At 35.8% G+C, this 24,384-nt stretch overlaps 1 protein-coding gene and 1 non-coding gene across 7 annotated transcripts in view; one reads left to right on the forward strand and one right to left on the reverse strand.

Annotated features, from left to right (window-relative positions):
- Positions 1-24,384, forward strand: part of BAZ2B (bromodomain adjacent to zinc finger domain 2B) — a 313,340-nt gene that overhangs the window by 28,218 nt on the left and 260,738 nt on the right. For 2 of the 6 annotated variants that reach the window (XM_061135322.1, XM_061135324.1), the window contains exon 2: positions 14,561-14,622. The exons of 3 other annotated variants lie outside the window; for them this stretch is intronic. The gene's annotated coding sequence lies outside the window, so the exon portion shown is untranslated. Of the gene's footprint in view, positions 1-14,560; positions 14,623-14,643; positions 14,690-24,384 lie in introns of those variants that run through there. One more of the 6 variants, XM_061135325.1, reaches the window with a different exon arrangement.
- LOC133051402 (U6 spliceosomal RNA) lies at positions 9,236-9,342 on the reverse strand. The gene has a single exon (XR_009691882.1). It is a non-coding gene; the product is annotated as a U6 spliceosomal RNA (small nuclear RNA).

Consider the following 24,384-nt stretch of genomic DNA (forward strand, 5'->3'; position numbering starts at 1 on the left):
ATCTAAAGTCTACAAAGGTACAAAAATAATTTTTCTCTCTACAATCACTCCCACTTTTCCCCAGATATAATCATTCCCCAGAGATCATACAAATTGCAAATTTGTATTAAACTTGGTCTGAGTAATCTATAAGTACAGCAAGAATAGTGATTGACCATATAAGTTCATTTAAAAAATTGCTTTGCCTGGAACCTTGTAAGCAAGATACCAGGTTGATTTTTCCAAGCAGTTCCTTGAAGCTATCTGGTCACATCTGAGTTTATGTGCATCTCTCTCAAATTATATTCCAGTTAAAACCTTGGTGGATAGCCAGTATTTTCCCCCAAATTGGACTCTCTGTGATTTTTCCTGCATTTGAATAAATTGTTTAGTCTTTTTTGCTTATGTATATCTCCTTAAGATAGGCTAAATATTAAATCTATACCTCATATTTGATTTAATATTAATCTTTTTATATTACATGTATTTTAAATTTTAGTTTTTTAATAAGCATAGCAACTGATTTCAATGAAGTAGATTTATTTGCAAATAAAGTTGAACAAAGTCACAAAATTAAGCAGGAGTTATCATCTCAGGGGAGAATCATTCATCTAGGGGGTACTTATAAGTATGTAGGGTGTTTTGATTTCATGATGACTGAAGGGGAGCTATTGACAGTGTTAACCATCTGTAAGGTTTGGAGCAGCCTCACTCCAGTGAATTGTCCCATCTAAGATAATAGCAATAACTGTGAAACACAGGGCTAAAGTCATATTTTAGAGTTATCGTGTGTTAAGAAGACTCGCAATTAATTCATAGCTTAGTTGCTCAGTTGTGTCCAACTCTTTGTGACCCCATGGACAGTAGCCCATCAGGCTCCTCTGTCCACGAGATTTTCCAGACAAGAATACTAGAGTGGGTTGCCATTCCCTTCTCCAGGGGATCTTCCCGACCCAGCGATCGAACCCAGATCTCCTACATTGCAGGCAGATTCTTTACCATCCGAACCACCAAGAAAGCCCAGTAGGAGGAAAGAGTTATATAAATAATTACAATGAAGTATGATAAGTACATCAGAACACTTAGATTTAATGTAAAGAGGTAGCTGTGAGAGGGGTAAGGGTTTAGGGAGCAAGTCATCCTTTTGTTAAACTCTTTGAGGGAAAGGACTGCCTGTGTTTTTTCATCTAAAAGTTATATGTTTACAACAGATAGCACTGGACCTTAAAGTTGGTAGTATAATCATAGTCAATAAATATTAGTGATTAAACAAGTTGATATCCTAGCATTTATTTGGGTGGGTGTACCATCTGAGCAAGTTTTTTTTAAGTTCTCTTTTTTAAGTCTTTGTTGAATTTGCTATAATGTTGCTTCTGTTTTGTTTTGTTTTTGTTTTTGTTTTTTTGTCTGGAAGACATGTGAGATCTTAACTCTCCAACCAGGGGTCAAATCTGTACCCCCTGCATTGGAAGGTGAAGTCTTAACCATTAGACTTCTGGGGAAGTCCCCTGATCAAATTTTGAAGAATTAATTGATGTATATCCAGGTAGAAAAAGAGAGAAGGCACAAGTAGTCTTAAAAGAACTCAGGCATTGTAGGAAGTGTTAGCAAATAATGTTGGAAGATGACGCTTAGATAAAGCATTGAAGAAGCTTCCAAGTATTTATAAAGGGGGGAAATATGATTAGATTTAATCATATTTAGGTTTCAACAAGGTATCTCTCTCAGCACTGTGGAAGATGTAGAGGGAGAAGAGAGAGACATTTTCATTTCTTAGGCACGAACGTAACACATTTAAGACCTTGTAGGATTGAAATATTACCTGAAAATCAAGCTGTTATACTTTAATTTATATTACTTAGAGTTTATAGTGGGGGTTTCCCAGATGGCTAGTAGTAAAGAATCCACCTGCCAATGCCAGAGATGCAGGAGACATGGGTTCGATCTCTAGGTTGGGAAGATAACCTGGAGTAGGAAATGGCAACCTGCTCCAGTGTTCTTGCCTTAAAAATCCTGTGTGCAAAGGAACCTAGAGGACTGCAGTCCATGGGGTTGCAAAGAGTTGGACAGGACTGACCTACTAAGCACACATGCACTATTATTCTAGTCTATATTTTGTATTGAATAATTTTAATTCTTAATGCTTTTTTAGTTATTCTTTAAAACTGACTAAATTTTTTAATGTTCAAAATAATTCACGTATACCAGTGGTTTTTGGATTCAGACAGGGGGAATAATTAGTGATTTTGCTTAATTTTTTTTAAGTAAGATATTTATAAGCCTAAAGTTAATAAACTGGTTCAACTAAAGATTAGTTACATTTTAACGTAGTTTGACAATAAGCTTAGTAGTAATTCTCAAGAAAAATTCTGAGCTGTATACAGAATTAGATTATTTGATTACTTCTACTCAGCAGATTTGTAGAAAGCTTGGCACCTTCCACACAAAAACTCAAACAAAGTCACAAAATGAAAGCAGGTATTTTTCAGAGTCAAGGAATAACTTTTACTTTTGAGATCCTCTAGATCCTCAAATCCTTTTTTGCTATGCCAAATGTAACTTCTGATCATAATATAATCACCACAAACTCTAGATCCTCAATAACTTATTAGGTAAATGTAGTGGAACTTTCTTAACGTGATTTTTAATGTTAAAGTTGGAACTGTGGAATAAATATCTATATTACTGTAAAAACAATATTACATATTTGCCATGCAAAATTATTTATTAATACATTTAAATTCTGAATATTAAATCTGCTTTCGTCATACTTAAAAAAAGCTTCTTAATGAGAACTGGAAAGGTGACTTTTGCTAAAATATGGGATAAGTAGGGATGTAAAGAAGAAAGCCATTTATTTAGGTCAATAATGTTAAAAAGACTTTAGGTAAGCATTCAGGCAGGAAGCAGGTACAGCTGACAAGCCTTCTCATAAGAAGAGAGAACTGGAAAACTTCAAAGCCATCTGGCTGGTGCCATTTAACGTAGGGACAAAGTCCTAATCATTAATGACAGCATTACCGTATTCTGGCCATAAAACTAGTACATGGAAAGTGTCTAGATTTGTTAGGTGATTCTGAGTATCAGAAAAAGATAGACTCTTATTAAAGGAAGAACGGAAAGTATCTTAACTGTTTTATTTAGAATATTTAAATATGGATAATTAAATTTCACTGTTCATGGGGTTCTCAAGGCAAGAATGCTGAAGTGGTTTGCCATTCCCTTCTCCAGTGGGCCACATTTTGTGCTGCACTCAATATGCCAGCAAATTCGGAGAACTCAGCAGATTGGAAAAGGTCAGTTTTCATTTCAATCCCAAAGAAAGGCAATGCCAAAGAATGCTCAAACTACCACACAATTGTACTATCTCCCATGCTAGCAATATAATGTTCAAAATCCTTCAAGCTAGGCTTCAACAGTACGTGAACAGAAAACTCCCAGATGTACAAGCTGTATTTAGAAAAGACAGAGGAACCAGAGATCAAATTGCCAACATCCACTGGGTCATAGAAAAAGCGAGAGATTCTAGAAAAACACATGCTTCATTGACTACGTGAAAACCTTTTGACTGTGTGGATCACAACAAACTGTGGAAAATTCTTCAAAAGATGGGAACACCAGACCACCATTCCTGCCTCCTGAGAAATCTGTATGCAGATCAAGAAGCAACCAGACATGGAACCAGACTGGTTCCAAATAGGAAAAGGAGTACGTCAAGGCTGTGTATTGTCACCCTGCTTATTTAACTTATATGCAGAGTATATCATGAGAAACACTGGGCTGGATGAAGCACAAGCTGGAATCAAGATTGCTGGGAGAAATATCAATAACCTCAGATATGCACATGACACCTCACTTATGGTAGAAAGGGAAGAGGAACTGAAGAGCTTCTTGATGAAAGTGAAAGAGAAGAGTGAGAAAGCTGGCTTGAAACTCAGCTTTCAGAAAACTAAGATCATGGCATCAGGTCCCATCACTTCATGGTAAACAGATGGGGGAACAATGGAAACAGTGACAGGCTTTATTTTTTGGGGCTTCAAAATCACTGCAGATGGTGACTGCAGTCATGAAATTAAAAGATGCTTGCTCCTTAGAAAAAAAGCTATGACAAACCTAGACAGTGTATTAAAACCAGAGACTTTACTTTGCCAACAAAGGTCTGTCTAGTCAAAGCTATGGTTTTTCCAGTAGTCACGTTTAGATGTGAGAGTTGAACTGTAAAGAAAGCTGAGTGCCAATTTTAAACTGTAGTGTTGAGAGTCCCTTGGACTTCAAGGAGATCAAATTAGTCAATCCTAAAGGGAATCAGTCCTGAATATTCATTGGAGGGATTGATGTTGAAACTGTAGCTCCAATACTTTGGCCACCTGATGCAAAGAACTGACTCATTAGAAAAGACCATGAAGCTAGGAAAGATTGAATGCAGGAGGAGAAGGGGATGACAGAGGATGAGATGGTTGGATCGCATCACTGACACGATGGACATAAGTTTAAGCAAGCTCTGGGAGTTGGTGATGGACAGGGAAAGCCTGGCATGCTGTAGTCCATGGGGTCACAAAGAATCCAACATGACTGAGCAACTGAGCTGACTGACCATACTCTACATTACATCCCATGAGGTTTATATACAATTCTCTTCACCTGTTTAAGCACCCCCTGCTCCCCCTCCCCCACCCCTGCCTCATCTATTGCCTCTGGCAACCACCAGTGTGTTCTCTGTATCTATAAGTTTGGTGGGTTTTGTTGTGTATTTGTTGTTTTTTCTTTTTTAAAATTCCATGTATAAATGAAATCATATGGCATTAATCTTGGTCTGCCATATTTTAATTAGCATAATGCCCTCGAGGTACATACACATCACAGATGGCAGGATTTCCTTCTTTTTTATTGCTGAATAATCTTATCTATCTATATATTTTAATTTTTTTTCTTTAACCATTGATAGACACAGTTTGTTTCTAGTTGACACAGGTTGTTTCTATGTCTTGGCTGTTGTAAATATTGCTAGAGTGAACATAAGGGTGCATATATGTTGTCCAGTTAGTATTTTCATTTTCTTTGGATAAATATCCAGACGTGGAATTGTTAGGGCATATGGTGGTTCTGATTTTAACTTTTAAAAAATTAATTAATTTTTTAATTAATTAAAAAATCTTTGTTGTGGCATCCGGGATCTTTAGTTGTGGCATGTGGAATCTAATTCCTTTATCAGGGATAGAACACAGGCCCTCTGCATTGGGAGCCTGGAGTCTTAACAACTGGATCACCAGGGAAGTCCCTATTCTTTTTTCTTAATACTCTTTTCTATTATGGTTTATCACAGGACACTGAATATAATTCCCTATGCTATACAGTAGGACCTTGTTGTTGTCTTAATTTCTCTTTCTGATAGTTCATTTTTAGTGTATAGAAACACAATAGAATTTTGTATATTGATTTTGTATCCTGAAGCTTTACTGAATTTCATTTTTCAATTGTGACTGTTTTTTTTTTTTTTTTTTGGTAGAATCTTTATGGTTTTCTGTATATAATATGTCACCTGCAAGTGGAGACAGTTTTACTCCTTCCTTTTTTATTTAGATGTCTTTTTTTTCTGTTTCTTATCTAACAGCTCTGGCTGGAGCTTCCAATACTAACTACAAACTGCTTTAAAAAAATAAAGTCTAGAAAAACCAACCAATCTATATGAGAATCCTTGCAGTAACCTGTAAGACCCTGCCCGATCACCCGGGTTTGATTTCTGTGCTGGGAAGATCCCCTGGAGAAGAAAATGGCAATCCACTCCAATATTCTTGCCTGGAGAATCCCATGGACAGAGGAGCCTGCAGGCTATAGTCCATGGTATCACAAGAGCCGGACATGACTCAGCGACCCAACCACCACTGATCATCCTTACAGCCCCTCAGCTTTTTTTCATCATGTGACATGACTGTGCAACTACACTTTCTTTCTTTCCGAAAACCTTATGGCTTGTTCTTACTTCTTTCAACCACTGCTTGTAAGGGTTGGTGACTCCTTCCTTTAATACCCTAACCAAAATTGGAAACCCTTCACTTTCACTTACTCTCTATCCCTTTTTATGCTCTGTTTTTTCTTATGGCACTTACACCCTTCAAATATTTTTATTATAGTTTTTCTGCAGAAGGAGGCAAGAATTATTTTTGTTTTGGTTCACTAGCAAATAGCATCTAGACAGCACTTGGCACATGGTAGGCACTGAGTACATTTTTCGTGGAATAAATGAATCTCGTGTTGTTATAATTGATTTACTTGTCTCTATTTCACTTGACTATAAGCTTGAAAGGCAAGTGCTGCAACTTCTCAGTCTGTTTCTTCAGGGTTTAGCACACATGGTTGCATGTATTTGTTTGATTCATAAAAAAATGCTTCTCATTTTACAGAAGTGTAATCATAACAAAATAACACTGGAAATTTTTCGCTTATGTTTACAAGTATGATTTTAGTTGCTATGGATACTTCATACTTGTACATATCATTTTGTTGAATTAACTTTCAAAATTCTTATGAAGCTATATAGGAATTAATAAAATCAATAGCAAAAAATTCTCTAGGGCTGATCTTTAGTCCTTAACTGTTTATTATTATCAGAATTTAAGTTTTTTGCAATTTGTATTTATTACAGATAAGGTTTCAATTAATAGTTTAGGAAGGCTTTAATTCAGTAACTTGGAAATATAACATGTTATAAAAAAATGCATGAAATTTCGCATTTATAAAAGAGCCAGTATATTTCTGTTGTGAAAAGATTCACTTTAAGTAGTGCGAACTGCCCTAGTGCATTTATATTTTTTCTTGGCTACTTGTTTTTATTACAGATATACTTTTATTTGGAAAAACTCAAATCCATCAGTTTATAAAGTTAATGTATCCCCTTTGGCCCTGCCAATTGCCATTTCCAAAATCACTCTTAAAAATGTTTGCTATGTACCCTTTCAAACCTTTTTATAGGCATATGACTAGGTGCTTCCCAGGTGACTCAGTGGTAAAGAATCTACTTTGTGATGTGGGTTCGATCCCTGGGTCACGAAGATTCCCCTGGAAGAGGAAATGGCAACTTGCTCCAGTATTCTTGCCTGGAAAATTCCATGGACAGAGGAGCCTGGTGGACTACAGTCCATTGGGTCATAAAGAGTGGGACACAACTGAGCATGCATGCACATATATAAATAAATGTATATATATGGTTGGCCCTCCGTATACATAGGTTCCACATCCATGGATTCAACCAATCTTGGACTGAAAATACTCAGGAGAAAGAAATTCCAAAAAGTACCAGAAAGCAGAACTTGAATTTGTTGAACTGGCAACTATTTACATAGCATTTACATTGTATTTACTACTATTTACATAGCATTTACTTTGTGTTCGGTATTATAAACAATCTGGAGATGATTTAAAGTATACTGGAGGATGTGCATAGATTAGCAAATACTGTGCCATTTTATATCAAGGACTTGAGCCTTTTCAGATTTTGGTATCCTTGTGGGTCCTGGAACCAGTTCTCTGTAGATACAGGATAAGTGCATACGTAAAAACTAAAATAAAAAAAAAAAAGCTAGTTAATGTCTAAGTTATTCTGCAGTTTATCTCTTTGAACTTGTGTCACAGAGATCTAAAATGTCAATAAATATGTCTTCTTTGTAAAATTGCACAATGATGTTTAATTTTTAATAATTTTTTGACAGTTTATCTCTAATTATAATTAACAGTAGGTTATACAAATTTAAATATTTTCTGCTGTAGAGTATATTATGAATCTCCAAAGAGGGTAAGTTATGTTCAGAATTTCCTGAACTTATATGACCAGTATTTTCATGAGGCTTATAATTCTTTCAAAGTGCATGTCATATTACTGATTGTCTATTAAAAGTATTTATAGCTGTGGTCAATCTTCTTATGTTACTTGTAAGGAAATTGAGACTGAGGTAGTAAGAAATTGAAACCATACCTTTTGTTTCTTAATTCTTGTCCCATGTTGCTCCTGTTGCTTTGAATTTAATCTTCATTTAGTACTTTTTCCTGAATTCAAATAGAAAAGTTAGAGACTGGAATTTTTTATAAGGAAAATATGTTTTGTATGTTGATACCATGATAAGGTAACATTGGTGTGTCTTTGGGTTTTTCTTTATGTCAGTATGCTATGTCTTGGTAGGCAATTAGTTCCAAAGTGAGAAAAAGTTAGGATTCAATGAAGTTTCTCTTTGAAGTGTACAGGCTTCCCTGGTAGCTCAGCTGGTAAAGAATCTGCCTGCAATGCAGGAAAACCCAGTTCAATTCCTGACTTGGGAAGATCCACTGGAGAAGTGATGGGCTACCCACTCCAATGTTCTTGGGCTTCCCTGGTAACTCAGCTGGTAAAGGATCCGCCTGCAATGTGTGAGACCTGGGTTTGATCTCTGGGTTGGGAAGATCCTCTGGAGGAGGGAAAGAGGCTACCCACTCCAGTATTCTGGCCTGGACAATTCCATGGACTGTATAGTCCCTGGGATTGCAAAGAGACACAACTGAGCAACTTTCACTAATGCAGTTTACTGCAGAAAAGAAAATATTTAACTTTGAATAACCCACTCTTTTTCATTATTAGAAACAAAGGAATTATGGAAAATTATGCAGCTTTCCTTAAATCACTTAAGTCCTCTGATATAAATGAGCTACTGGTTCCTTTCTCATGTTGAATAATTCTTTCAATTACTTTAAGTTACTTTATTTATTTTTTTATGCTTTTAATTTTTTTCCCAATTATTTTTATTAGTTGGAGGCTAATTACTTTACAATATTATAGTGGTTTTTGCCATACATTGACATGAATCAGCCATGGATTTACATGTGTTCCCCATCCTGAACCCCCTCCCACCTCCCTCCCCATCCCATCCCTCTGGGTCATCCCAGTGCACCAGCCCTGAGCACTTGTCTCATGCATCCAACCTGGACTGGCGATCTGTTTCACACTTGATAATATACATGTTTCGATGCTGTTCTCTCAGATCATCCCACCCTCACCTTCTCCCGTAGAGTCCAAAAGTCTGTTCTATACATCTGTGTCTCTTTTTCTGTCTTGCATATAGGGTTATCGTTACCATCTTTCCAAATTCCATATATATGCGTTAGTATACTGTGTTGGTGTTTTTCTTTCTGGCTTACTTCACTCTGTATTATGGGCTCCAGTTTCATCCACCTCATTAGAACTGATTCAAATGTATTCTTTTTAATGGCTGAGTAATATTCCATTGTGTATAAAAATATGGAATGCTTCACGAATTTGCATGTCATCCTTGCGCAGGGGCCATGCTAATCTTCTCTGTATCATTCCAATTTTAGTATATGTGCTGCCGAAGCGAGCACTTTAAGTTACTTTAAAAGTAGTATGAAGTTTGGATGTGTCTAGTAAATTTCTTAGCTACTTCTTTTGCCTTAGTCTTCATCATTCAAGTTACCAGTTCTAATTATTGTGTGTATAGGAAGAGGCTAGTCAGTCTTGGTTAATTCTAGGTATGTTTTAAAATAGAGATACTGTTGAATCTTGTGACCCTAATTGGTCATACTCTGGCCTTTCCCTGAACTAAGTTCACTCCCTTTTTTTTGTGGATATATTCTTGGTTAACCCAATCTCTTTATCAGGAAATAGAAGTTTCTTTTTTTTTTTTTCACTGTTAAAGATGTTTCTGTGGGAACTCTCTGTGTCTGATTATTTCCTTAAGATGAAGTAGAATTATTGGATCAAAGACTATATACATTAAATTTTTTATATTTTGGCAGATTTCCTTACAGAAAAGTTGTGCCAATTTCTATTTTCATTAACTGTGTGAGAGTTTGCATCTTCCCACCCTTTTAATCCTTACCAATCTGATAAGGAAAAAATTATATATTGTTTGTATTAATGTTTATTAGAACATTAGATGTAAATCAGCATCAGTTTTCTTTGGTATTTATGTTTTCTCTGCAATTACCTACCTGTATATTTTGTCCACTTTTCTTTCAGGTGGATGTCCTATTTTATTTATTCATGAGAATGAAAATTTTACCACATCTGTTGCAAATATATTTCTCACAGTTTGTTGTTTACAGACTGTTGTTTAACCTTGTGTAAATAACTGTCAATTTAATTGTATATATTGTTCTTGTATAAGATTTTCATTTTGTAAGTACTAAGATCTTTTCCCTGTATATTTTATAGCTTTGACATTAAAATATAAGCTGACTTGCTATAGCTAAGAGACCAAAACTGCTAAGTAAGAGAAAACTTTTATTTATTTTACATATAATAGGCCAGAGGGGAGTGTTCTAAGAATGGCTTTTTTATCCCTACCACGTAAATTCTATATGCGGGTCCAAAGTGACTGTACTATTTGTTGCTTTGCTTTCTCCCAGCATCAGAAAGGGAGAAAGGAGTGGAAAGTAAGCCTGTTTTAAGAATATAACTTAGAAGTTGCGCAAAGCACTTTGTTCATATCAAGTTGTCCAGAACTTAGTTGCAGGCTACAAGAGAGCTTTGGAAAATGAAACTGACAACTGACTGTGAAGTGTCCAGGTAAAATGTGGGTTTTTGTGTAACGTTGGGGAATAGAGTTCTGTCACTTGACTAAAAAGGAAAGATGGATAAAAAGTAGTCTGTGACACAGGTACCATGCTTACTTAGCTGGAGGTCATTATTTGTGCCAAAATGATTCTGCTGATATTTTTAAATGTTTCCCTTTTAGTCCTATTTGGAAATCTGGAGTTGTGTGTTATGGATTCAATTTAATTTTTCTCTAAAATTTCTGGTCAGTTGTCCCAACACTATTTATGGAACATTTATCCTTTCTTTTCACTAATTTGAAATACCACTTTAAAATATATATACTATTTTTATTCATAGGGTTGTTTTTGTATTCTTTGTTTTTTTCCAACTTACTTCTTCCCTAGTACCTCACTTTTAATTGCCAGTTGTTTAAGTTTTGGTATTTCTTAGGGTTAACCTCTCATCCTTGCTCATTTATTTCAGAATTCTGTTAATTATTTCTTTCGGGGCTATTGTGACTGTTTTTGTCAAGTTCCAGAAAATAACCCTTTGCATTTTGATTGGGATTAGATTAAATTCACAAGTTTTAATTCATTATGTTGTTTTATTTCATTTTATAATTTGTAGAGACAGAATTTTTCATTATTTTCGTGATAATAGGGAGTAGTCATTCATTCTTGTTTCTGGCATACATCTTTTTCATTAATCTTTCATATACTGTGTTTATTTCATGCCTTTTAATGACAGAATTTTTGTTCATCTCCTTTTTTCTCAGGACAGATTTATATAGACCTATTATTTACTTAAGAATATGCAGGTAGATTCTTGATTTTCATCCCTGTTTATCTTGATACTGTCTTATATCCAGAAGGGTTTGATAATATAGCTTTATTCAATCATTTAGTTCCTCATTCTATAGCCTAAGAGGGTTAAGGAGGACCTTTAACTTTGTTGATTTTTTTTTTCCTTTGAAACCATCATTTTAACATCTAGCCTCATACCTTTGAAAAAATGCCTGCTGAGGCCCCAGTTCTGTTTTCATTTCCACTTTAGAGTGCCCATTTGGTAAGAAGATAGTTTGAAATTTTAACCTGCTACCTCTACCTGGTGAGACTTTATCCATCCATGCTTTCATCCCTGTCAAGTGCAGTCTCTATCGTTGTTATTCTAGAGCTCTGAAAAAACTCCAGGGAGATTGGTATCTACCTCTCCTATAGTATCCTCCTTATATATTGCCAACTTGACAAATTCTCCCTCTAACCACATCCCATAATCAGAACAAGCCTTAACTACTGTTTGGAATCTAGGTCAGAGGTAAACTGTGAGGACTGGCTCTATTCATTCTCTTTCAGCTGTGCTTCTGCAATAATGAATGCTTTTGATCAATGGCAAAAGTAAGCATATCCCAATGTGGACAGGCCTTTTACCATGAGTGACTCTCTTCTGTCTTCATTTCCTGTTCCTAACTAATTTGATCCTTTATTTTCTTGGTTCTGGTTATAAATATAGTGAGTCAGGTTAAAACCTTATCAGTGAAGAGCTTATCTTGAGAGTCAGAACTGAAACACTATTATTTACTGTTTGCTCTCCTGTTGGTTCTTCCATACTTGCTCAAAAGAAAAAGCTTTTAAAATCACTATCTGATTCCATTTTTATATTCTATATATATATTTTTATTCTGTTTTTATAGTGTAGTAAAAATTTTGGAAATAGTACATGTTTGCTTATTGCAAAGCATCACAAAATGAAGTGCCGAGGTGCCTATGGTTCTATGAGGTATCTAGCACATATTATAAAAGATGATCTTGATGGTTTATATCTAATAAGATAGTCACACTATCCTATTTTTGGTTCTGAAAATAACCATTTTCTTTTTATATTTCCCTTCATTTGCTCCTGTCACATGATCAAGAGAAGTTCTTCTAGTTGTTTAGGTTTGGAGCACACTGGTGTGTAAGTCCTCTGTGATCTGCCACTTGACTGTCTGTATAATTTTGGTAGATAGGTCATTTAATCTCTCTCTTCACTTCAATTTCCTTTCCTGCAGTGATACTTGCTCTATGTACCTCATTAATATGTTAAGAAATATGAAAATATGTGTACATTATTTTCATAAGTTGTAAAATTTCATTCCAGTAGACAAGTTTAGAGCAAGAACACCAAAAAACAATTGCAGGAGATAGTTTTGGAGTTCTATCAGAAGACTGTTTACTACTTATATCTTTTCTGTAACTAAACCAGGGCGTTAAACCCTTCCATGAATATAAAGTTTCACTAACCTTTTTGTGATGTATATTGTTTATAGAGCTTATCTAGTAATGATGTAAGGCAAAAACCAAGAATAGTATAAAATGTGAGAAAGCAACAGTGCCCAGTCCTCTGTGTATGATATCAATACAAATACTTTAATATTGTTGAAAGTAGTTTTGTCTGAATGTATGACTTCTAATTTACTAAGGCTCAGATTGATAGAAAGTTAACATAAAAGTGGATGGGAAAAAAGCACCCTCCTCTACTTTGCCTCATGTGTTCATGATTTGTGTTAACCACCTTAAGCCATCCTTCCTTTTCATTATCATAAACTGAGACTCAGTGAATAATAATAAGATAAAACGTATAATTGAAAGGAAAAGTAAGATTAAAATATAATGAAAGGAGAAATAAAAAGGCTCCTGAAAAATTAAAACAATGAAGCAGCAAAAAAGGAAATAAACCAAAAGTAAGATAAAGTATTTTAAATGGATAGGATAAAAATAAAGTGCTTATAGAGTCTCATAGTATTAGACACAGAAGTTCACATTTTATTCATTCTGCTATTACTGAATTGTAGTTGCCAATCACCACTCTGGCTGAGTCAACAGAAAACTGATTCATTTTGACCCATCAAATGTTAGTCAGCAAGAACTGAATTCAGTGACACAAAAACTTTTTTCAACATTTGTAACACTATAAACAAATGTCAGTTCAGTTCAGTTCAGTTGCTCAGTCATGTCCAGCTCTTTGCAACCACATAAACAAACATAGCTAGAGGTAATTGCCCACAAGTACTGAATCTTAATCTAAATTACTGACCAAGATACAGAATACCCTTATGCAAATGACCCTATTATATTTGCCCAGTTTCATGAAAGTCATGGATCTGACATTGTTCACAATTAGATATGATAAATTGACCATGCTTTTAAATTACATACAGTTTTTAAAATTACTTTTCTAAGAGCTGTGGTGGTGGTTTAGTTGCTAAGTCATGTCCATCTCTTGTTACCCCAAGGACTGTAGACTTGTGATCCCAGACTCCTCTGTCCATAGGATTTCCCAGGCAAGAATACTGGTGTGGTTTGCCATTTCCTTCTCCAGGGGATCTTCCCTACCCAGGAATTGAACCTAGGTCTCCTGCATTGCAGACAGATTCTTTGCTGATTGAGCTCTGAGGGAATCCTATATGTTAAAATTCTTTGTATTCTTTAGTGTTTTGAATTAGAGTTCCATATGTAGCTTCTACCTAAGCAAATTTTGACTCTTTATATGTAGTTTCAAACTGCAGAAAAGTTGCAAGAAGAAGAATTCTGGAGAACACCCAATGTAGCCTTGATCCTTTTCCTAAATTCACCTACTTTTTTTGTTGTCGTTCTGAATCATTTGAGTGATGACCCTTTAACCCTAATGCTTCAGCGTTTAATCCTTAAGAATAAGGATAAAGTTTTAATCTCCTGTGCATATTTCTGTTTTATGGAGGGAATATTATCCTTAGTATTTTTTTTTCCTCCATTCTACACAGAATCCATTCTAGGATCAAGCTTTGCAATTGATTGTCATTTCTCTTTGGTTTCCTTTGAGCTGTAAATTCTCTACAGGTTTCTGTATCATCTTTAACCCTGATATGTTTGAAGAAAATACTCCCCCCACCACCCCCCACCCCACCACTTTCTTTTCAGTTGAGTGCTACTGATTTAGGATTGGCTGATGTCTTCTCATGGTTCGATTCAGGTTACACATTCCAGGTCAGAACTCTACAGAATACTTGCATTGTTAGTGACCACCTTTATGTTCCGTTCATTGCAGTTAACTCATTGGACTTCCTTTCTGCTTTGCCCTGGTTATACTGCACACAATCAGGATATCATGTAAGTGTGCTCTTAAAAGAACACATGGCGTTACGGGGATCAACGTTGGTAATAGTTGCACAACAATGTGAGTATGTTTAGTGCCACTGAACTTTACACTTAAAAATGGTAAATTTTATGTTTGTTTTGACACAATAAAAAAGAAAAAAAGAATATATGGTAGACGTAGCTTTTATATTTTTTGTGAAGCCAATCAAGAACTAGTTGCCTAGAATATAGTCCTATACATATAATACATCCTTAAAAAATACTTAGTAGATATTTGATAGTTATTAGCATCATGATTTAAATTAGTAGATACGGTACAGGAACACATTTTATTCCGTATGTGACTCTCTTTTCTTGTGATGGCATACTGTTTTGTTTACTGTATACAGATGTTATACTGATGTTTACCAACTATCTTGCCCTGTGCAATTTGCAATTTTAGTTTTCAGCATTAAGATGTTTTTGTTATTCCTGTGTCAGGACAAAAAGCAAAAAAATAATAAAAGTTATTTGTTTAATACATTGCTATACTTTATAAAGAAGTTATCCAGCTCTTAATGTCCCTCTCTGATCAAAATGCATATGAAATATGCTAACCTCAAGTCGTTAGTTATGTACTTTTTCATTTTACTTATAATAGTTATATAGAATTTTTTCTATTAAGATTGCTCCTATATTGTGGTATTAACAGTTAGTAGAAGCAGCTACCTAGTCTCGAAATATAAGAAATTTAAACTAGATTATTACTATTATTATTGAATCAAAATTAGTTTATGAAGTGTGAATCCCCACATAAATATTTAGAAATTATTTTAAAGAACTTTTGTTGTTTACCTTTAAGGAGGTTGTAGATCCAAAGGATTCGCCTACTGCCTGTGAGATATGACGGGAGTAGAATTAAGAGTACAGCAACCTGAGGGTTGATATCACTCCAAATAATTTCCTAAATCTTTTAAAAATTATTTATTTTACATTTTGACTGTGGTGGGTCGTCGTTGCTGCATGCAGGCTTTCTCTAGTCGAAGTGAGTGGCGGCTGTTCTCTAGTTGTGGTGCACAGGCTTCTCATTGCAGTGGCTTCTCTTGTTGCTGAGCACGGGCTCCAGGCATGCAAGTCAGTAGTTGTAGCATGGAGGCTCAGTAGTTGTGGCTCACAGGCATAGTAGTTTTGTGGCATGTTGTGTCCTCCTGGACCAGAAATTGAACCTGTGTCCTCTGCATTGCAGGGTGAGCTTTCAACTGCTGGACCACCAGGGAAGCCCTAATTTCCTGAATCTTAAGCTAGAAGAGGCATAGATATGTCCCACAATGGTTGCATTGGTTCTGTCATCTGTTGCAGAGATTTTGAGACTGTGTCTGTTCAAGGGCTGGATGCATTTCATTTGTTGAACATCTATTAATGGATTATTCATTGGGAAAACAAAGATGCACAAAACACATTCTCTGCGCTCAAAGAGTAGGGAAGGAATCATTAACAAATACCCACTTGAAAGATCAGGCTTCCCGGGGGGTGCTCGTTGTCCACCTCCCAATGCAGGAAACAGAAGAAACACAGGTTTGACCCCTGGGTTGGGAAGATCGCCTGGGGTAGGAAACTGTCAACCTACTCTAGTACTCTTGTCTAGAGAATCCCGTGGACAGAGGAGCCTGGCAGGTTACAGTCTGTAGGGTTACAAAGAGTCAAACAGGACTGAAGCAACTTAACTAGCACACAACTGAAAAATCAGGTGATTACTATAAGACTCCAGAGTTCATAGCAATGAGGTACATGTTCTAGTTCTGTTAAGTGTAGGGCCTTTACAAAAAATGAATTTTTATTTTATTTTATTCTTAATTTTTATTTTAATAAATTCTAGCTATTTTCAATAGAACATTTATACAGTAATTTTGAAGTTTAGAATTTGGAAGACCTAAGAGGATTTTCATAGATCTCCTTTAAATTGTATCAGTTAGTTAATAAAATCAAAGTATTTACCATTCAAATACTGGTATTCAGAATCCATATCACTTTAATCACTGTATCCTTGAAAGAGATACGTCTTCTAGAATAGAAGTAACTTAAAAGTTGCTAATAGAAGCAAAATGTATCTGTGTAAATTTATATTGTGGTTTCAGAGATTTGTCTTCTATTATTATATGATTGTCTGTTTTCCAGGGTAGAGAAATTAAAGTAGAATGTTTTGTAAATAGGCATAATTAAATGTGTTATTAAGAGAACATCTATCTAAAAAGACCCTGTTTTGAACCTATTTATTACTTCCATGCTATCCAGTTACTGTATTTTCATTGGGAATTGTATCACTTATTTCTAAAAAACTGAATGTGATACATTCTCCACAATCAAGATTAAATCTTTTTCACTTTTCTCAAGTTCTTAACCCCTCTGCAGTTCCTTGCAATGTTTTTTAAAACTTAAAAAGTTTTTAAACATTGCAAACATACAGACTATAAAATGATACAATGAAAATGTATATACTGTACATGCTATGTTATTTTAATAAAAGTTAGCCTCTTACCTCATATGCTTCAGCTTATTATTTTAAATGAATAAAAACAGATACATTTGAAACCTTTTATAATGGGAAACCCAATTTCATTTTCTTTCTTCCCTCTCTCTACAGAAGAGAGATTTATGTTGATCGCTCCTATGAAAGTGTCTACATTTTTGTACCACACATGTGTATAATATGCAGTATTATTGGCATGTTTTAAAACCTTGTGTAGCATTACACTGTATAGCAGTTTCCAACCTGCTTTTTTCACTACTTTTAAAAAATAACTTATCCATTTTTATTCATGTATTATAAGTCATCATAATTGCTGAACAGTATTTCATTGTATGACTATAATGCAATTAATTTATCTGTTTTGCCTAATACTGGATAGGTAGAGTGTTTATAGTTTTTCACTCTAAATGTCGCAAGGAACGTTCTTGTACTTGTCTCCTTAAGCATAGCTTTGTGAGTACTGACAGGTATGTATCTAGGACTGAATTTGCACCTTGCAGTGATTAGCTGTTGACAAATTACTCTCTCTTTGATGGTTGTACAGTTTGCATTCCACAGACCACAGACAGGTCTGTATTGTGATTTGGGACATCTGTGACCTCATGACTGCTAGTGGATCACACGTGCCCACCCCTCAAGTTGTCCCCTTCACTGTTCCCAAGTGACCCCAAGCTCCCTATTCCTGCACATGGGAGACAAGGTCTGGGGCTGCTGTTCTGGCAGTAGGTACCTAGCTTTTAAAACATCATCATGCAGGGAAGTTGCTGTGACAGAATGCATGCAAATTTCCATTTCTTTTGGTCCTGAATGAATTTGATATGCAGACTTAATTTTTTTTTTTTTTTTGCCAATCTGACTGGTTATTAAGTAATAACGGGATTGTTATTTTAAATTCTCAGATTTTCATAGGTTTATGAATCATCTAGGTTTTTTGTCTGTGTGAATTGCTTATGCATTTTTTAAAAAATTAAGTCTGTTTCTTACTGTACATATATCCTAAATGTTTTGGAGGTATCGTCTTTCATTTGGCACCTTGTCCTTTCACTTTGATTCAAGTGTCTCTGCTGTATAGAAGCTTAAAAATTAATTAATTTTCAAAGTTTTGTTATTTTATGATTAAAAAATTTCCCTGTTGTTTCATTACTCAATGAGAACCCCAAACTTAGTGCCTTTAATCAACAAGAGTTATTTTATTATATCTTCTGATTCCTGTGTGTTAGAAATTCAGACAGAGTATACGGCAAGGTTGTTGTGTTTCTGCTACATGTGCCTCAGATGGAGTGACTGGTAGTCTGGGATGGCTTGACTGCTGAGGGCTGGAGATAAAGTTTATTGGCGTCTTCTGGTAGTTACTAGTTGTTGACTGGGACTTCATCTTGGTTACCTGCCAGAAATCCTACACACTTAACTTATTTCATTGAGTAGGAATTACAGTATTAGGTAAAAGTGGTAATAGCAAACATTTAGCTTTTTTCCCCCTTTTTCCTTTATTGGAAATGCTTCTTTATTTTACTTATCATTTGTGACTATTAATATATTGTCATCGTAAAGGGATTGTCTGCTGTTACACTGAGTTGGATGAGAGGTTTTAATCATAGTTTACAGTTAAGTTTTATTGAATCCTTTTTTTTTTTTCATTTTTGAGAAGATATTATAATTTTCTCTTTTTAATTCATTAATACTGTGACTATAATTAATAGCTTTTCAAAAGCAGATTCATCATTTTATTCTGAGTGAAATCTACTGAATCATGATTTGTTAACAGTATTTTAATATTTTGTTTGACTTGATTTACTAGTTTATTTAGAATTTTGCAAGTAAAATTGGTTTGGTTTTGCTTTCAGAATTAAACTATCTTCATAAAGTGAATCATTTCCTCATTTTCATGATAAATAATATATTTTGCAGTAGTTGTTGTTTAGTCACTAAATCATGTCTCACTCTTTTGTGACTCCACAGACCGTAGCTCACAAGGCTCCTTTGTCAATAGGATTTCCAAAGTAAGAATACTGGAGTTGGCTGCCATTTCCTTCTCCAGGGGATCTTTCAAACTGAGGGACTGAACCCATGTCTCCTGCATTGGCAGGCGAATTCTTTACCACCGAGCCACCAGAGAAGCCCCTAAATAATATATGCTTAAAACAAGGCAGGGAAAGAAGGAAAAGGAACAAAAAACATAGGACTAATAGAAAACAGCTAGCAAGAGGTTGGATTTAAATCCAGCCTTCTCAATAATTCTATTCAGTGTAAATGACTTAAATATTCTAATTTAGAGGAAGAGATTTTCAGATTGAATACAAATGTAAGGCCCAACTATATGCTGTTAAAGAGAAAACTCATTGTACATATAAAGACATAAGTGGGTTGAAAGTAAAATGGTATAAAACGTATACTCTACAAATCATAATTAAAAGAAAACTGGATTGATCATATTAATTTCAAGAAAAGTAGATATTAAAACAAGGAATGTAAGCAGAGTTGACAAATTAATAATAAAGGGTTGCTTTCATCAAGGATTATCAAGACATAAAAATCCTAAAAATTATGTGTGCCTAAAAAGTAACAACTAAAATCAACAACTTTATCTCAGTAAGTCTGAAATTTTATATAAAATGTATAATTTCCTAGCAAAACTGTTTCGTGCATGCTTGTGTGCTAAGTCAAGTCACTTCAGTTGTGTCTGTTTGAGACCCTATGGACTGTAGCTCTCCAGGCACCTCTGTCCAGGGGATTCTCTAGGCAAGAGTGCTGGAGTGGGTTGCCATTTCCTACTATCGGGGATCTTCCTGACTAAGGGATCAAACCCGCTGTTCTTACATCTCCTGCATTGTTGGCAAGCTGGTTCTTTACCACTAGTGCCACCTTCACTGTGGTGGGTCTTTGTTGATTTCAGCGGGTTTTCTGTAGTTGAGGTGAATGGGGGCTACTCTCTGTTGCAGTGTATGGACTTCTCATTGCAGCTTCTTGTTGCGGAGCACAGGCTCTACAAGTGTGGGCTTTAGTAGTTACAGCACACAGGCTCAGGAGTTGTGGCTTGTGGGCCCTAGAACACAGGCTCAGAGGTTGTGGTGTATGGGCTCAGTAACTCTGTGGCATGGAATCGTCCCTGACCAAGGATCAAACCTGTGTCTCCTGCATTGGCAGGCAGATTCTTATCCACTGTGCCACCAGGGCAGTCCTGTTTCAGTATTTTTAAAGACCTCAATAAATGCATAATCAAGAAAGAAACAGTATCGACAATTAAAATTACCTTCCCCTAAAATAAGAAATATTAATAACCTCAGATATGCAGGTTACACCACCCTTATGGCAGAAACTGAAGAGGAACTAAAAAGCCTCTTGATGAAAGTGAAAGAGAAGAGTGAAAAAGTCGGTTTAAGGCTCAACATTCAGAATACTAAGATCATGGCATCTGGTCCTATCACTTCATGGGAAATAGATGGGGAAAAGTGGAAACAGTGTCAGACTTTATTTTTGGGGGCTCCAAAATCACTGAAGATGGTGGTTGCAGCCATGAAATTAAAAGACACTTACTCCTTGCAAGGAAAGTTATGACCAACCTAGATAGCATATTAAAAAGCAGACACATTACTTTTCCAACAAAGGTTCGCCTAGTCAAGGCTATGGTTTTCCCAGTGGTCATGTATGGATGTGAGAGTTGGACTGTGAAGAAAGCTGAGTGCCGAGGAATTGATGCTCTTGAACTGTGGTGTTGGAGAAGACTCTTGAGAGTCCCCTTGGAATGCAAGGAGATCCAAGCAGTCCATCCTAAAGGAGATCAGTCCTGGGTTTTCATTGGAAGGACTGATGCTGAAGCTGAAACTCCAATACTTTGGCCACCTCATGCAAAGAGTTGACTCGTTGGAAAAGACCCTGAGGCTGGGAGGGATTGGGGGCAGGAGGAGAAGGGGACGACAGAGGATGAGATGGCTGGATGGCATCACTGACTCGATGGACATGAGTTTGAGTAAACGGGAGTTGGTGATGGACAGGGAGGCCTGGCGTGCTGCAATTCATGGGGTCGCAAAGAGTCGGACATGACTGAGCGACTGAACTGAACTGAACTGAACTGAAAATAAGAAAAAATAAATCAATCATTAAGGAACTATATTGTATGGGCTTCCCAAGTGGCTCAGTGGTAAAGGATCTGCCTGCCAATGCAGTAAACATGAATTCAGTCCCTGGGTTGGGGAGATCTTCTGGAGAAGGAGATGGCAACCCACTCTGATATTCTTGCCTGGGAAATCCTATGGACAGAGGAGCCTGGTGGGCTACAGTCCATGTGGTCACAAGAGTTGGACACAACTTAGCAACTAAAACAACAACAGAACAACAACTGTATTTTATATAAAATTTCTCACTTTTTTGTATTTTGGTTTCTGTTGTTGCTGAAGAATAGTATGTCATTATTTCTTCTGAGGCAATTTGTGTTTTTCTCCTTGACATATTTTATGATATGCTATTTATCCTGATGTGTTGTGATTTTATCTAGATGTGGATGTATTTTTATTTATCCTTTTTGAAACACAAAATATATTTTCAATCTAGAAACTTATTTTTTCCTCAACTCTAAGAAACACTTAGTGATTAGCTCTTCAAATACTATTTTTTTTAAATAAATCATTTCCTTCACTTCTTTCCTATGGCTCTCTCCTATTTAGTTATATGTCTGAGCCTCTTAATATCGCCTACATGTACCTTAACTTAATAAAAAAGGTTTATTGAGGTGAAACTCATATACCGTAAAATTCACTCTTTCAAATACACATACAATTCAGTGATTTTCCATATATTCACAGAATTGTATACCCATCAGCACTGTGTAATTTTATTATATTATTTATTTATTTATTGGTGTGCCACATGGCAGGCAAAATCTTAGTTCCCCAATCAGGGATTGAACCTGGGCCGTGGCAGTGAAAGGGCCGAATGCTAACCAGTTGACAACCAGGGAACAACTCCCTTAGAGTGTTTTCAACATGCCATGAAGAAATCTCACTCATACCAGCAGTCACTCCCTATTTCTTCAGCCCCTAGTAACTAGTAATTCACTTTTTAAAAGAATTATTTATTTATTTATTTGACTGCACGAGGTCTCAGTTGCAGCATGCAGGATTTCAGTCGCAACATGTGGGATCTATTTCCCTGACCAGGGATCTAACCTGGGCCTCCCATACATTGAGATTCCAGAGCCTTAGCTACTAAATCACCAGGGAAGTCCCTGTAATTTACCTTTTATCTCCATGGATTTCCCTGTTCTGGACATATGAATGGAATCTTATGACACATGGTCTCTGTGACTAGTTTTCTTCAAGTAATAAAGTGTTTTCTATGTTTAGTGTATATCCCTACTTCCTTTCACTTTTATTGCCAAATAATCTTTCATTGTAGGGATATACCATATTTTGTTAATCCATTTATCACTGATTGACTTTTGAATAATTTTAAATATTGAAGAATTGTGAATAATGCTGATATGAACATGCATCTATAAAATCTACACATGTAGATTTTTGTGTGGACTTATGCTTTCAGTTTTCTTGGGTATACACCTAGGAATGGAATTGCTGGGTGATATGGTAACTTTATGGTTAATTTACAGAGAAATTGCCAAATGTTTTCCAAAGTGGCTGCAATATTTTGTAATCCAACTAGCAATATTTAAAGTTTTCAGCTTTTTTATGTCTCCATCCACACTTGCTATTTTCTGTATTTTTCATTATGGCCATTCTAGTGGGTGTGAAATAGTATCTCATTATGGTTTTGATTTGCATTTCCCTGATAGCTAATGATATTGAGCATTTTTTCTTGCTCACTAGTCATTTTTACTTCTTCTTTGAATAAATGTCTATACAAATATTTCCCCCATTTTTAAATTGTGTCAGTTATTTTTAATTATTGAGTTTTAAGAGTTTTTTAAATGTATATTTTGGATACAATTCCCTCATTAGATATATGATTTCCAAATATTTTCTCACATTACATTAGTGTCTTTTTACTTTCTTGTCCTTGGAAGCACAAAATTTTTCATTTAGATTGAGTTCAGTTTATCTGTCTTTCCTTTGATTGCTTGTTCTTTTGACTGATTGTTTTTGCTTTTGCTGTCAGATATAAGAAACTGTTGCATAATCCAAGGTGGAAAAGATTTACACCTATATTTTCTTCAAAGAGTTAAATAATTGTATCTCTTATGTCTGGGTCATAGATCTATTTTGAGTTAATTTTTAAGTATGGTGTGACATCAGTTCACTTCAGTCGCTCAGTCGTGTCCGACTCTTTCCAACCCCATGACTGCAGCATGCCAGGCCTCCCTGTCCATCGCCAACTCCCAGAGTTTACTCAAACTCATGTCCATTGAGTCAGTGATGCCATTCAACCATCTCATCCTCTGTCGTCCCCTTCTCCTCCTGCCTTCAACCTTTCCCAGCATCAGGGTCTTTCCCAATGAGTCAGTTCTTCTCATCAGGTGGCCAAAGTATTGGAGTTTCAGCTTCAGCATCAGTCCTTTCTATGAATATTCAGGACTGATTTCCTTCCTTTAGGAAGGAGTGGCTGTATCTCCGTGCAGTCCAAGGAACTCTCAAGAGTCTTTTCCAACACCACAGTTCAAAAGCATCAAATATTTGGTGCTCAGCTTTATTTATAATCTAACTCTCACATCTGTGCATGACTACTGGAAAAACCATAGCTTTGACTAGGTGGACCTTTGTTGGTAAAGTGATGTCTCTGCTTTTTATTTATTTATTTATTTTCTTTCTTTCTTTTTTTTTTTTATTAGTTGGAGGCTAATTACTTCACAACATTTCAGTGGGTTTTGTCATACATTGATATGAATCAGAGTCTCTGCTTTTTAATATGCTGTCTAGGTTGGTCATAGCTTTTCTTCCAATGAGCAAGCGTCTTTTAATTTCATGGCTGCAGTCACCAACTGCAGTGATTTTGGAGCCCAAGAAAATAAAGCCTGTCACTGTTTCCATTGTTTCCCCATCTATTTGCCATGAAGTGATTGGACCAGGTGCCGTGATCTTAGTTTTCTGAATGTTGAGTTTTAAGCCAACTTTTTCACTCTCCTCTTTCACTTTCCTCAAGAGGCTATTTAGTTCTTCTTCACTTTCTGCCATTAGGGTGGTGTCATCTGCATATCTGAGATTATTGATGTTTCTCCCGGCAATCTTGATCCCAGCTTGTGCTTCATCGAGTCCAGTGTTTCTTATAATGTACTCTGCATGTAAATAAGCAGGGTAACAATATACGGCCTTGATGTACTC

The sequence above is a fragment of the Dama dama genome, chromosome 33 (genome assembly GCF_033118175.1).
Source record: "Dama dama isolate Ldn47 chromosome 33, ASM3311817v1, whole genome shotgun sequence".
In the NCBI taxonomy this organism is placed as follows: domain Eukaryota; kingdom Metazoa; phylum Chordata; class Mammalia; order Artiodactyla; family Cervidae; genus Dama; species Dama dama.